This window comes from Mauremys reevesii, linkage group 3 (genome assembly GCF_016161935.1).
Source record: "Mauremys reevesii isolate NIE-2019 linkage group 3, ASM1616193v1, whole genome shotgun sequence".
NCBI lineage: Eukaryota > Metazoa > Chordata > Testudines > Geoemydidae > Mauremys > Mauremys reevesii.
This window is the reverse complement of record NC_052625.1, coordinates 104,893,681-104,899,680: the sequence shown is the minus strand read 5'-3', so window position 1 is coordinate 104,899,680 and position 6,000 is coordinate 104,893,681. Positions and strand designations below refer to the sequence as shown.

General features: G+C 41.0%; 1 long non-coding RNA gene across 2 annotated transcripts; it reads left to right on the top strand.

Moving 5' to 3' along the window:
- The first annotated feature begins 209 nt into the window (after nt 1-209).
- On the top strand, nt 210-4,983 carry LOC120401686. Of its 2 annotated transcripts, XR_005596644.1 has the most exons (3): nt 210-409; nt 1,618-1,707; nt 4,459-4,983. It is a non-coding gene; the product is annotated as an uncharacterized LOC120401686 (long non-coding RNA). The 2 variants fall into 2 exon arrangements; XR_005596643.1 differs by lacking the exon at nt 1,618-1,707.
- Nucleotides 4,984-6,000: the final 1,017 nt, after the last annotated feature.

The following is a 6,000-nucleotide window of genomic DNA, read 5'->3' as shown; positions in this document are numbered from 1 at the left end:
CTGACCCTTAATAAAGGGTTGATAGCATTTCCCTTTTTTAATTAAATTTGAATATTTTTAAGTCACCATGATCTGCTGCTGGTGTGTAACATCGCTGTGCATGAGTGCATTGTGAAATGACACATAGATCAATGGACAGAGATTCAGTGCCTGCAGAGAATCACAATGCCCTCCTGTGCATTCTGGAATCTTAATATCATCACCTGCAAAAGGGACAGAGGTCAAAAATCCACAGCAAACGGAGGTGCCAACTAGGAATGGATGAACTCAGATAAATTTGGGGATCTGTTTCTGCCCTAGTTTGTTTAATCAAATATGAAGATGTTTAGAACTTCTTGAAAACCATTGCTTTTCCCCCCACAAAGGGTAATTAGACTACAAGCAATAGTACATCTGTCTACCTAAATCAGTAAGTACAAATTTGTTGTATGGAAAATAAACATAAAGAAAAATCGTAGGGTTAGATCCCTTAGCAATATTCTTTACCTTTTTTTTTCTCCATTTGAGACACACCCAGAGAGCTTAAACTCAACTCCTCCTGTATTTCTTTGTCTCTGCAGCCCTTTCTCTATTCCCCAAAATTCTTTACCGTGTGCCTCCAAGGCCCCTCCTCCTTTTGTCCCTCTTAGACCTTCTTCATCCTTTTTCACATCTGCCTGGCTCATCTTCTCAGCTGCTACCCACTCCGCTACCTGCTGCAAACCTTAAGGAAAACATCTCCTCCTCCTCTCTATTGCACCTTCTATTCTGTGTGCATTTTCAATTTCTTGTAGTTCTCTGTCACAGATCCATTTGGGCACCCACTTGTTGGCCATCGACAAAACTGCTGTGAGAGGAACCCAAGCCTCTGTCCCTGGATCCTCAGGTGTTTTAAGCCTCCAGAGCCTGAATAGAGCCCAGCCACTGTCCCAGTCTGGTGGAGGTGCATATTCATCAGCAATCTAACACTCCCTTCTGATAAATAAAACCTGCTGTCCACTGTCATCCCTGTCTGGGCACAATGGTGACCTTTCAGACTCCCCTGTACTTAGACACATCCTCTCCCAGAACTTCACCCCAATTATGTGAAGTTTCTGGCTTACAGTTTAATTCACTCACGGGGCAACGTTGTAGTGGTAAAGCATTCGACATACAGTGATGTTTTGCTAGAGTCTCATACAATTGTTCTTTACTTAATCATGTAAAGCACTAAAGAATATAGAACACACAGAACAATAAACCTTAAAAACATTACCCTCCCTCATTTTCTTCACTAGCTCTCCCTTCCTTTGGGAGTCCATGGGTGCCATCTGTTGCCAGGAAGACAGGCAGGCATGATGTCCCTTGTCTCATGCAGGATGCAACTTATTCAATGGCTTCTCTGGCCCTGCTCTCTCCTTTTCAGTTAGATACAAAATTTCCAAAGCCCTGAGAAAGATCAGCGCGCTCCTCCCCGCTTTGTCAGGTAACATCCCTGCCAGCTTTCCCACATGAGCAGAAAACCCTGTCAGGTGACTTGTTTGCCAAAATGATCTGTCTCTTGCTAAATCCCTGGTTCTCCAGGTAGGGAACCAGTCTATTGTCTGTGGTCAAGCATTTTAAGGCAATGACCCTGTTTTGTTATACTTTTGTCACCAGCCTTTGAAATCTGAGGCCAACATGGATGGAAATCAACCGCAGAGAAGGCAAATGCTGCACATTTAGAATGGCATTTGCAGCTTGGTAAAGGTACCTAGAGATCATAATCTCATCAGAATTCATAAACTGAATTACCAGTTTTCTCCTAATGACATGTCTCGCATCTTCTGCAGGCAAGCACCATTGCTCATCTACACTATCCATTCATTCTCCAATGCCACCATTACTCTCCACCTAATTCTGTCTTTTTTTCCTACAGATTAGTCCATGGTCAGCCAGCCCACTGCAGTATGATTGACAATGCACTCACACATGAGCCACATATCATGTACCTCTTTCTGTTAACTTATAAAAATCACACCTGTCTATTTTTCAGTTTTTTTAAAAAAATGTTTGTATGAATTCAGTGTTCATGAAAGGTACCAGCTGACAGACCTAGAGCCTGATGTTTTCTATGTACAGAACTGGTGTAATCTGGCAGTGCCAGAGTATTCTGCCCCAACTGCTGCCTCATTAATGATCCTGACTATTTACAAGGTAAAAACATAGCTTGGTCTCCATGCCTGTTCAGCCCTTACCCACTCTGTTTGATTTTTTTGCAGTGACTGTCACCAGCAGTGTCAATTGTGGTTCTGGTGGTGTGTGGTTGTGTTTTTTGAGGACACTTGTCCACTGGGAACAGGACTAAGATCACAAGATTCATTTAACAAAGACCACTGAACTACTGGATGATGTGACTTTTGGGCTCCTAATTTGCCTAATTTGAATCTGAAACAGCTGCTGAGAAATTAATGGCACTCTGTCCTGAAGCAATTTGGTCCCATAGGACCTAATTCTTATCTCATGTACACTGGTGTAAATAAGGAGTAACTTCAGTGAAGTCAATTAATTCCCACTGATGTAAAACTGTTTTAAGTAGGGATATCAGGTTGCTAGAGTTTTTCTCTAAAAGTATTTCAATTGTCAATGTCTGATATGCTCCCTGAGTTATTTCTAACATCCTGAATTAATGGACATCTCTTGTCATAGATTAATTTATGTTTGTGCCATTCTGTTTTTCCTTGACAAGAAGTCATAGCCTCCTAAAATTTTTAGGTAGAAACACATGTATGACAGTTTATCTATCCCCAGTAATATACTGAAAACATTTTGTTTTTTATTTGGAATCTAATGTACGCATAGCTTTTGCTACCTAGTAACTCTTGAGGAATATACCTGCTCTAAATAATTGGTACTATGATAAAGACTTTTTTTTCTGTGTCGGTTGCTTTTTCTCCCCAAAAGGAAATAATTGAACTCTGAATCAAAAGGTTTCTGGCTGACCACTGGATGGCCGTGACTGTACTTTGCTTCTCCCCTATAGGAATGTGGGAGCTTCAGATTCTTATTTCTTCTTAATATGATTGTGACAGGTCTTTTTGCTCTTATGTATTTACTATTAAATGTTAGAAGGTTTCTGTTTTTCCATAATCTCACATACAGCTAAGGAAACTAATCAAAGTGGGGTTGGATAAAGACTCAGGAACTATAGGCCTGTGCCTAACTTTCATTTAAAAAACAAAGTGTTTCTAGTCTATATGAAGTAAAGTTGGAAAATGTGACTCAAAGGGTTCGTAGAATCATAGAATATCAGGGTTGGAAGGGACCTCAGGAGGTCATCTAGTCCAACTCCCTGCTCAAAGCAGGACCAGAATGATGCAAGGATGACTGCCTGAGGCTGTAGCCTGAAACAATAGCTCTAAGGTTACATCTCCAGGTGGAGCTAGGAGTATGACTCCCAGCTAGTGTAGACACTAGCTGTCATTGAACTAGCACACTAAAAATAGTTATGTCGCTGTGGTAGCATGAGCAGTGGTGAGCAGCAGTATGGGCTAGCTGCCCCGAGTAGGAACCTATGGGGTCCAAGCAGGTTTGTACTCACGGCAGCTAGCCCATTTTTTATATATGGAGCCTTTGGAAAAAATACATTGTTTTCCCCATGTTTAAAAATTCTGGTAATCTTTTCTTTGAACAATCCCTATGCTTTGGAGGCTGGCTTTTGTGTCAGGAATGTCTGCTATGGCCCATTGTAACACCTCTACACTAGTATGTTTAGCATGCTTCTTTGACAAAAGCTACTGTGCACATGCTGGGAATCACACCCCTCGCTCCAAGTGTAGATGTAGCCTAAGATGTGTGAAGTATCCCACACAGCTCAACGGGATGTTAACCCCATAGTCCACTACATTGAGGAAACCAGCCAATACCACCCCAGTAGAGAACTCTAAGTGGCTGGAGAACATGGTATTGACTTTTTAAAAAAATATTTCCCAAAGAGCTGCTAAAATGGCCACCTGAACTCATATAATATTAATTAATAAACTATTTCTACTGTGGTAGTGCCAGTCCTGGAGCATAGCCTCCTTGTTAGACACAAAACAAACGCATAACAACATGATAGTACAAAAACTCATTTTAACACATAGTCGCAGGAGTATACATCTCTCTATGTGAATATTCTGCAAACAAAAATTAGTTATTTGCGTAAAGAGACTAAAAGGGTCCCAGATATAATTGAAGTCAACTTGTATATTTTGCTCACCCATATATAATCTCATGTAAGGTAGTATTCAAATATTATAATGAAAATTAAATGTACAGAGCAGATTAAAATAAATATGTGGGTGGGGTGATTTTATGGAACAATATAACATAAACATTTTAAATGCTCAAACAGCACAGCATTGTTATAATTCCTGATATTTCAATTTCTGCTTCTATATGAGTGTAACCAGTGTTAACAATGCTACTGTAATACAAATAACAACTGAAAACTCATTCCAGAATTTGAATGCATTGCAGATTTGGTTTCTAGATTTGGATTGCAGAGGTTCCTCCTACTATCTGTTACTCATACAATATGACAGACATGCACCTCCCATCCCCTCCACCTACTTCCCACCCTCTACGAATGTCAACAAAAGGAAAATGAATGTACTGGAATACAGATTTGCTTCAAAGACACGTTGAAGATCAGGACAATGAATTTGGAAACTATTCCTCTGATGGGTTTAAACCTTATTAATATTTATAGGTGTGCAGGTTTACTGATGGGATTCCACTTTTTTTTTCATTTAGAAAGTCAGTTATGAAAGCAGCACATTGTAATTTATACATGCTTGCCCAAAACTTCCTTCATGAATCACAAATCACCACCTTTAAAAACTTCATAGCAACACTGAGCTAGTTTCTACAGCAAATCAGGGTTAAAAATGGCTGGAAGAGGCTGAGAACTGAGAGTAGTCCTGGAGCAAATAAATGACAGCTTGCACAAATAAAATGGAAAACTGTTAAACAATAAACAAAAGAGAAACAATTACTAGCTCATTTCAAACATGTCATATTGCATTCTTTATTCTGATTGTTGAAAATCAGCCATTGACTACCAGTTACAATTGATTTTCCTTCACAGCTGTTTTCTAATTACATCTGAACACTGAAAATTCTAGTGCAGCTACTCAGCTGTACAACAGGTCTTGTTTCATTATTGTTGCTGTTATTACCACAGTGCCCAGTAGCACTGATATAGTTAGAGGTACTGTATGTCTATGGTGTTTGTACTGCACAACCTGCTTTTCAGGGATGCTATAATTCAAAAATTTTAAATTACCTTGGGCTGGAACTCGGTGTACAAGCTGTCAGCACAGATACAACTATTTTTCTTCTTCCTTTTTCCTTCTTACAAAAAAATTCTAGGTTAGTACATCTAATTATTAGTCATGGTCAGGGGCGGCTCCAGGCCCCAGCACGCCAAGCGCATGCTTGGGGCGGCATGCCGCGGGGGGCGCTCTGCTGGTTGCTGGGAGGGCGGCAGGCAGCTCCGGTGGACCTCCTGTAGACGTGCCTGTGGAGGGTCCGCTGGTCCCGCGGCTTCGGTGGAGCATCCGCAGGCACGCCTGCAGGAGGTCCACCGGAGCCGTGGGACCAGCGACCGGCAGAGCGCCCCCTGTGGCGTGCAGCCGTGCTTGGGACGGCGAAATGGCTAGAGCCGCCCCTAGTCATGGTGTAGTCTCTGGTTAGGATTTCAGATCTGCATTTAAATTTTTTTTTGAGGGGGTGATGGGGTAGTCACACTGCTCTGAGCGATGATGACGAGAGTCTGGTCAATCAGTGTCATGAATACATGTTAAGCAGAGTATATAGAAATGTATGATGGACAAATTTCCAGAGGTCTAGTGCAGGTAATCAACCCCAGTGATTTTCTGGGCTTAGTCACATAATGGATGTAGCTCTAAAGTGGTAATGATGACCAAACCGAAATGAGAACACATGTAAGCAATATTGTAAGTGCATGATTTTTATTTTTTAAAAATTAGTTTGGAAAAAGCAAACTTAGGCAGGGGT